This window comes from Gorilla gorilla, chromosome 15 (assembly GCF_029281585.2).
Source record: "Gorilla gorilla gorilla isolate KB3781 chromosome 15, NHGRI_mGorGor1-v2.1_pri, whole genome shotgun sequence".
In the NCBI taxonomy this organism is placed as follows: domain Eukaryota; kingdom Metazoa; phylum Chordata; class Mammalia; order Primates; family Hominidae; genus Gorilla; species Gorilla gorilla.
In genome coordinates this window covers 106552782-106561125 of record NC_073239.2, presented here as the reverse complement: position 1 = coordinate 106561125, position 8344 = coordinate 106552782, and the positions used below count along the sequence as shown (strand labels likewise).

At 42.0% G+C, this 8344-nt stretch overlaps 1 protein-coding gene across 9 annotated transcripts in view; it reads left to right on the top strand.

Annotated features, from left to right (window-relative positions):
* Positions 1-989: 989 nt before the first annotated feature.
* FOXN3 (forkhead box N3) overlaps positions 990-8344 on the top strand; it is a 460655-nt gene continuing 453300 nt past the window's right edge. For 3 of the 9 annotated variants that reach the window (XM_055361191.2, XM_055361193.2, XM_019009498.4), the window contains exon 1: positions 1001-1167. The gene's annotated coding sequence lies outside the window, so the exon portion shown is untranslated. Of the gene's footprint in view, positions 1168-8344 lie in introns of all 9 variants that reach the window. The other 6 variants (XM_019009497.4, XM_055361192.2, XM_055361190.2 and 3 more) reach the window with 6 other exon arrangements.

Genomic DNA, 8344 nt, shown 5'->3' with positions numbered 1-8344 from the left:
AACTAAAGCACTTTTATTTTGAATTAAGGGCTAATAGAATTGTCCTCTTAAATGAGCACTTGCAAGATTAAAAGTTGCTTTCCAGGTGGGCTGCAGTAAATGAACGTGCCGAGAGGTTGCTGAAAGCCCTTTTGGGGGCAAACGAGGGGAATCTGATATGAGTTCATGTAACAAACGCCCTTTTCCCTTTGTGAAAGAGAAACCTGGAATTTACAGTCTTCCTAATTGTACATGAGCTGATTTGTGTATACATCTAGGATCATAATTTACTTTCAGTTTACTGAATTTGTGAATTTTCGCATTTGTTTTAATTTGTAATTAAGTTCTCTCTATGAGGCACGCCATATGCCACCATTAATTCTTTCTCGTTGATTTCTTAGGAGATACATGAGTGCATATTTTCATGCAATTTTTGAGGTCTTTTGAAAATCAAATGACTACATGTTTAGCCATATGGGGCTTTGTTATTTAAAAGAGCATATTATAAAGTAAAAGAAGGCGAAATGCAAAAGGGCCTGTTGTCAACAGGGGGAAAATATTGGGAAAAACAGTTTAAAACATTGTTTCAAACACACACATTTTCAACCTTTTTTCTTTTTAGCGTTATATTTTTGAAATCTATCTTTATCGATCCCGTACCGCGTCTCACCGTCTGTGAACGGCCAATGTCACCAGTGCACCCGGCAAACCTCTGTCTGCCAGGTACTGCCCCTACGCTTACCCTCGGGCTGCAGATCCTAGCATCTGCCTTCTAAGAGTTCAGTTGGAGCCAATGTCTTTCTTTTGAACATCTTGTGCCAGGATTTGACATTAAGCTCCAGTTCATCCGCACACCCCGCGGCCGCTTTCGCAAGGGACCGAGAGGGTGGCGGCCTCGCCCGGAGACTCGCGGCGCTGGGAGCTGCCTGCCCTCGGTGCGGGCTGCAGACCGGGCCGCGAGGCGGGCGCGCGGCGCGCACTAGGACCCAGCAGGGCTCCAGGCCCGGGTGGGAGCCGCGCCGCCGACCCCGGGCGGGCGCCGGGCGCAGGAGCCGGGGTTCCGGCCGCGATCTGCTGCAGCTCGGCCGGGAGACGGCGCGACCCGGCGGCGGGGCCACCCGCGAGTCCAGCGTCGCCGCAGCCCCCCAATGCGGCCGCGAGAAGCAGCGGGGGGGCAGGCGATCGAAGGTAACGAAAATGGGGCTCATTTCCTGCCTCCTAATCTGCTCGGGTTTAGCATTGTCACGAGAAGCCCTCCGTGTTCAGGCTGCTGCATTTTGGGGCACTCTTTGATTTTTTTTTTAAGGTGTCCGCCCCCCTATTTCCACCTGGTTTCAGATTGATTTATAGCTTGCAGCCCAAATGGGAAAGATCCAGCCATGGCAAGTTGCTTATTTTCATTAGTTTTGTCTCAAAAGTAAGTTCATTAAAAAAAAAAAAAAGTTTCTTAGGAATGTGTGGATAGTCGCTTTTTAATTCTTTTTTTAAATTGCAGACAAATGGATATTTATAAAAATAATCAAATAATTGATGCAATTCTGTTAATTACTTTTAGGGAAGCACACTTCTGTGGGCTCCCCGGGCGTTACTTTTATTTTCAAGGAAGGAACGTGTTAAATGTGGAGTTTGTTTGGCTGGGCAGAGTTTATACAGCATTGCTGTCGCAACTGTTTTGCTATCAATTATAAACAGTGTCAAATCTATGGGCAGTTTCAGCCTCTTTTCAAATACTGTAACGGGTTATCCTGATATGACATCTACAGATGAGTTTCCACTGAGGGTAGTAAGAAGATTTCTCTTTTTGGAGAAACATTGTTTTGAGGGGAAAACCATGATTGCCGGCTGGGAAGGCTGAAGAGACTATTTTTCATGCTTTGTTTATACTCCCGGGATGACATTTGGGGAAGGGAAATGCAATCTTTCTCGGGAGGTTTTAATTGTGGGATTATTTATTTATTTAATTTATTAGTTTCAATTGGTTGGGCTCGGGGAGCCCTCCGTCACAGGCTGTGCTTAAGGTGACACATTTGCTAGCAGTTGGGACACATTATTGCAAATGTAAAATGTGCCTCACCCGAAAGGACTGGTCTGCTGGAAGCTCCCGTGTGGAGCTGTCGTAGGCAGGGTGCGACTGGCTCATTGAGGAAAAAGGGAATCGTTTTCCTTAGCTAAGGAAGACATCCTGTTATATTCCTTTTGTTCCCTGTTTTTCATTGATCGCCGACTCTGCCTTGGAGAGGAGAGCAGCTCGGAGGGTGCAGAGCTCTGAAGGCTGCACGAATGACTGGAGCCCACTTTAACTCTCACACTGATTGGTCAGTTAGATTGAGACTTATGAAAACAGTCACCCAAAACCTTCTTTTAAAATCGTGCTGTAGTTTCAGATAGCCCTCTTGTGCACAGATTTCTGCAGGGTCGGTTTTTCATTTGGGTGCAGTTTGCTCGAGATACCTTTATGTTTAATTTTTTGTTGTTGTTTCTATCCACATAAAGTAGGCCATTTTGGTGACAAATTTCTTTGCAGACGTCAGCTACTAGCTTACACGTATGGACACAGCACTTTACAATACATTCTCAATGATTTCTGCTCATAAGTTGTAGAATGCAAAGTTGTTCAACTTAGAATAATGTTTCCTAACCGGGTTTTGATCTGAGTCTTTTAAAAAAAGGACCATCAGTAGATGGATGCTTAACTGTATCATTACTTTGATAATTTAAGTGCCTTGTGCATTAGCATGTTCCATGCACTAAGTCTAAAACTGTGACAGTGAAAGGAAAAGACAATGAAAAGCAAACAATCAAAATCAGCCTGCACACTATTCTGAGAGATTGTGGCATCTGCTTTGAGGCGAATGCATTTCACATCCAAGAGGAAGGGCATTCTGCACCATATAAGAATATGAATTAGTAAACACTGTGAAATGTTATATCTGTAAGACAAACTGTAAAGCCCATGAACATCTTCATTTGAGCCTTTAAAGCGATTTCATTAAAGAAGCACTGTCCCAGAAGTTGTTAAATGCATAAACACTTTTCTGATTGGCTTAAAAATTTAGACACAGGAAGTGGATTGTATCTAATAACCGATGAGTGGAGACATGGTTGTTATGGAAACCGAGAGGAGTAACCCCACCCCACCCCCACTACACATACATACTCTACCATGACCACCACTTAAAAAGAAACAAAAACAAAAACAAAAACAAAACCTGCATGTCATCACAGATGCCTGGAGAACATGTTGGCTTCTGTAAGCTTTCCCACAGCATCTGTTGAAACCTGAGATCGCGCCTGTCAAATCAAGGTCATTTTACAACAACAGCCAAAAATGTGGTCTCCTAGATTTCATAACTGTATTTTTATTGGAAATATTTGAGGAAAGAGCCTTAAACTAAGGATGAGCCCCCAGGCTTACTTTGCATTTTGCTACCTCTGAGCTGTGCAAGGGAAGGCTAAGAACAATGTATTTGAACACTTAATTGTGGGATCAAACTGACTTGTATGTCTACAGTTAGAACAAAACTCTTTTGAGAGCCAGAAAGGTTGGAGTGTTACCTGTGGATGAGGATTCATCGGGGGAAGTTATAATGAGGTGTTTGTGTTTACAAGAGGGTTCAAAGTTGAACTCAAGCAATGGAACTTACAGACTGGTGGCATTTTGAAGGCTGCGTTTGTGTGTGGGGTGGTGGGGGTGGGGGTGGGGAGTGAAAGGGAGGGATGAAGATTGCCTGGTACTTTGGGAAATATAAGAGAGGGTGTTCTCAGAAGCTAACCAGGGAAAGGAAAATCTAAATGAAAATAAGTACTGTTTCAAAAATCCCATTATTATTACCCAGTTGACTTATAATAGAAAAGTTTCCTCTTTTGTGAATGGGGAAGAGTGCTTTTGTTTTTAGGATAATTGAGACGTTCCCAGTATCAAAATTGCAAATATTTCCAGTATCTTGGTAATGATTTCCATGAGGACTATAAAGAAAAAAGTTTGGAGACCTCCCCTCCCCCAGCCTCTACCCCCAACCCTGTTCATTTTGCTAAGTGAAAAATAACCAGAGGCCCTGTACTAAATTTTGACTTTGAGGATCAACATTGAACCTTGTAAAATATAAAGCAAGTACATTTCTTATATTTTTCTAATCTTGTTAATGGCAGTCTTCAGATTTTATATTCTTGATATTCATTTAGAAATGTCTTCCTTTAAGTCATGGCAATTTAAAGCATTGAATAGCTTTATCTTAATTGATAATGATCAGTTTTAAAACTTGTTCAATTAACAATTTGGTCTTTTTAAAAAGCAGCAAATTTCCCTTATTTTCATCAACTAATTGCATGGGGAGTGGGGAGGAGAAGAGTCCTAACTCTATTTTAATGTTTATTTAATATTCTGCATGTATGTCATAGAAATATATACTGTAGAAGTTAAATATTTGACAACATGGGATTATGAAATATATGCTAAATCACCCAGATATTTAACTGATTGGGACTTGGTAAAGAAGATTAAGTTTAATGGCACAACTGGTCTCTTTTAGCAAGGATTTCCTGTAGGGAGCTTTCTTATCTGCAAGTGTGTTCATTGGCAGGAAACATGTCAGTTGCTTGTTTTTACAAACTGAAGGAAATGAATGGGATTTGTTGGTTTCTAGAATCTACCTTCATTCTCTATTGTCTTGCAAATAGTTGGCTCAGAACACTTCGTTTCGAAAGGGGCTTTGGAGTGGTACAATTCATTCTCTGCAAACCTGTGGCATTTAGGTTTATTTCTTTCTGATTTTGGAATTAGGAAAATTGATCATGGTACAACCATGTGCAACTTATTTTCCTAATACAAATGAACAAGATGTTCAATACAATTCCAATTCATTTTCAGTTGTCAGCTAGTTACTCACACACTCACTGAAGCTGCTGTTTTTGGATGGCTATGCCAAATTTCTAATAATTATTCCAGAATACCAACCAAATGCCAGTGTCGATTTTGGATTAGTGTAGAGAGGTAAAGAGAAAGAGGCAGCTTCATTCTTCTCATTGCTTATAACAAAAGGTCCATAAAGAATACACGTTAGGTATATGCCAACCTTGCTGATAGGAAAAAAAAAAAATCGAAATTGGGGATGGGTTGGCTAAATCCAGTTTATAGTACACATGAGAAAAACAAATTTTAACTTTGAAAGGATTTGCTGTGCAGAAGTCTGGATTAGTTTCTGAATGTTGAAAATGAGTATATTTAATTGCTTCAATTCCTAGATGTTTCAAATTCGGGAAGAGGAGAAAAGGGTAAGCTTTTTTAAAGGAAAATAAATGCATCCGCCTCCATTTGCAGAGAGCAGCCTGGTGAGGGAGGTTAAGAGTGCCTGAGGGAGACGGAACCATTTCTTGCAATGGTTTGCACACATTTTCATAGACATCATTTTTGTTTTCTACTTAGCACCAAATAGAATCTTATGCAAGACCCTAATATATGAGTCAAATAAAAACAGAGCTGCTCTGAGAGAACTAGGAGCCCAGAGCCTGCTATTGTCACCTGGGCTGTGCCCAGGGCACACTCTGGAACCCAGTACCACTGTGTACACAGTTTGCAAATCACTGCTTCTAAAATGTTCTCTAGAGAAGACCTTGGGGAATTGCTTGCAGAGCCCTGGAACCTCTTAGCGAAAGAGAGAACTTTTGCCTTGACAATTTAAGAGGCTGCTTGTGCTCATAGTGAGCAGGGAAAAGGTGGCAATTAGTGGCGTAATACAGTGTACCCTAGGAAGCCTACGTACATACAGAAAAAGATGACTGACCACAAGCATGAAAGAGCCCTGGCCCAGTCTATAATGAGAGGGAAGGCATATTTTTAGGGGTTACTTATAAACCAGGGCCCCTTTTATTTATAAATTATAGGAACATCATATGGAGGTGTTTGAGATTAGTTGGTTATAATTTTGCTGGAATGCATGGCTTTATTCTATTTCTACCTCAAGATCTGTTCTATCACTGTTATTCTATTAGTCAGTGAAAATAATTTCATATGAAGTGTCATTCATGAAATGAAAATTTGCCAAGCTATATAAATCTGCTTGGCCGACTCAGTAGTGTTTTGAGTGTTGAGTAAAATGATAACACACAGATGATATTTGCATATCATCAAATATATTCACATTATCTCCTCAATGATGAGATTGTTCTGAAATGGCAGTATTGAGATCGGGCTCAGTTTTCCCCCTTACATCCCAGAAGCTGTCAGTATTGAGGATTTCTAGGGGTGGCAGGCAGAGGAATCCCCTTCAGTTCCACTCTTGTTTTTCACAATCACTAGATTCACCTCTGCCTGGTATGGAGGTTAGAAATCAGGAGACTCTTCATTCAGGCAAACCGCAGTAGAACTGTGCTGCTCATGGCCACAGCCAACCTCCCTGCATTGTTTCTCAGAGGGAGTTCAGTTGAGGAGTCTATAGAAGTAGAAAGGACAGACCCCTCTGTACATTCTCCTGTTACTTTCATTGTGCTTGCCATGTTTCTACTACCTGCATGGGGTTAGAGACGACAATTAAAATAATAAGTTTTCCAGGAAGCCAAAGATCTTCCAACAACTTGTGCTGGGAAAAAAAATTACATATGAAATATTTCCTTTACAAAGATGAAACTAGCATAAGGACCAAATAGTTGGCTGTGGTAACGATGAAATGATCGAAATGATGGTGGTTAACTATTGAATTGTGTTGACTGACGCTTTTCATGTTGAGGCTGTTTAAAGCTATCTCCTTCCTCCTCCCACCTGCATTTCAAAGAAGAATGAGTGTGTAACCAACAGAACCGTCCCAGGGTGTATTCATGATAATGGAGCAGTGCTTCTTTGGGAGTAAGCATAAAGCTCCCATGGTTTGGGGGACTTTCTTTTTGAACTGAAGGATACATGCCAGTTACCAGGACCTTGCTGAAGTTGCTAACAGATGGCTTCTCCAAATGTGTGCCTAGTACCTTGGCAGTGCCTTTGCAGATGCCACTTTCTTAAGGTTCAGAGAGTAGCAGGTCCCACTTGGAGAGGGATTTTAGTATATTATACAAGTTTAGATTTTAGATAATGTAAGAGGTTTTTTGTTTTTTGTTTTTTTTTTTTTTTGAGACAGAGTCTTGCTCTGTCGCCCAGGCAGGACTGCAATGGCGCGATCTCGGCTGACTGCAACCTCCGCCTCCTGGGTTCAAGCAATTCTCCTGCCTCAGCCTCCTGAGTAGCTGGGATTACAGGTGCGTGCCACCACGCCTGGATAATTTTGTATTTTTAGTAGAGATGGGGTTTCACCATGCTGGCCAGGCTCGTCTGAAACTCCTGACCTCATGATCTGCCCACCTCGGCCTCCCAAAGTGCTTGGATCACAAGCGTGAGCCACCGTGTCCGGACTTTTTTTTTTTTTTTTTTTTTTTAAGCAGGGTCTCACTCTGTCACTCTGTCACCCAGGCTGGAGTGCAATGGCACAGTCAGGGCTCACTGCAGCCTCGAACTCTTGGGCTCAAGCAGTCTTTCCACCTCAACCTCCCGAGTGGCTGGGACCACAGGTGTGTACCACTATGCCCTGCTAATTTTTTATTTTTGTAGAGATGGGGTCTCCCTGTGCTCCCCAGGCTGGTCTCAAACTCCTGAGCTCAAGCGATCCTCCTACCTCAGCCTCCCAAAGTGCTGGGATTACAGGTGTGAGCCTGTACAACCCAGCCAGTTGAAGAGCTCTTATTGCACTCTGAAATTTCCTAATTCAGCAAACTGAATACTTTTGCAGCTTTTAAAATAAAACAGTGACTCTATAATGACTACTTAATAAATATCTCTAAATTAAGACCATCATGTTTTTTCTTGTGACTAGATTCAGCATTTAGAATGGCCTCTTGACACTTCTGGGGAAGTGTGGCAGTATTGGGTGATACAGAAAAATCACATCACACTAGCGAGGGGCCTTCCTTTATCAGATGCTGCTCTCTGCATTATTTTATTTGGTTCTCATATTAGCTTAATAATACTGCTACTAATACCTAATGATAATATGCATTAATGTCCCATTCTACAGATGAAGAAACCAAGGCAACTGTGTTCCCAGAGTCACCCATTCTTTGGTACCCGACTATTAATAGTTCTCACTGTCAAGTCCCCTGACTCCAAATCCCAGGCTTTCCTCCGAGACTGACCACCTCACAACTGCTCCTCTGACCGTTTCTATCCCAGGGTTGAAGACTTCCCCTTCCACACTGAAAATGGAGTTCCCTTCGGGGGGGAAAAAAGCAGGATGGGTTGGGGAATATTTGTTGTAATTCCCACCGGAAATAGGATTTTGCTTCTTCACATTCTGTGTTCTCACATCTGACCATTAGTGATGGAAGGGGCTTTTTAGGTCCCTTG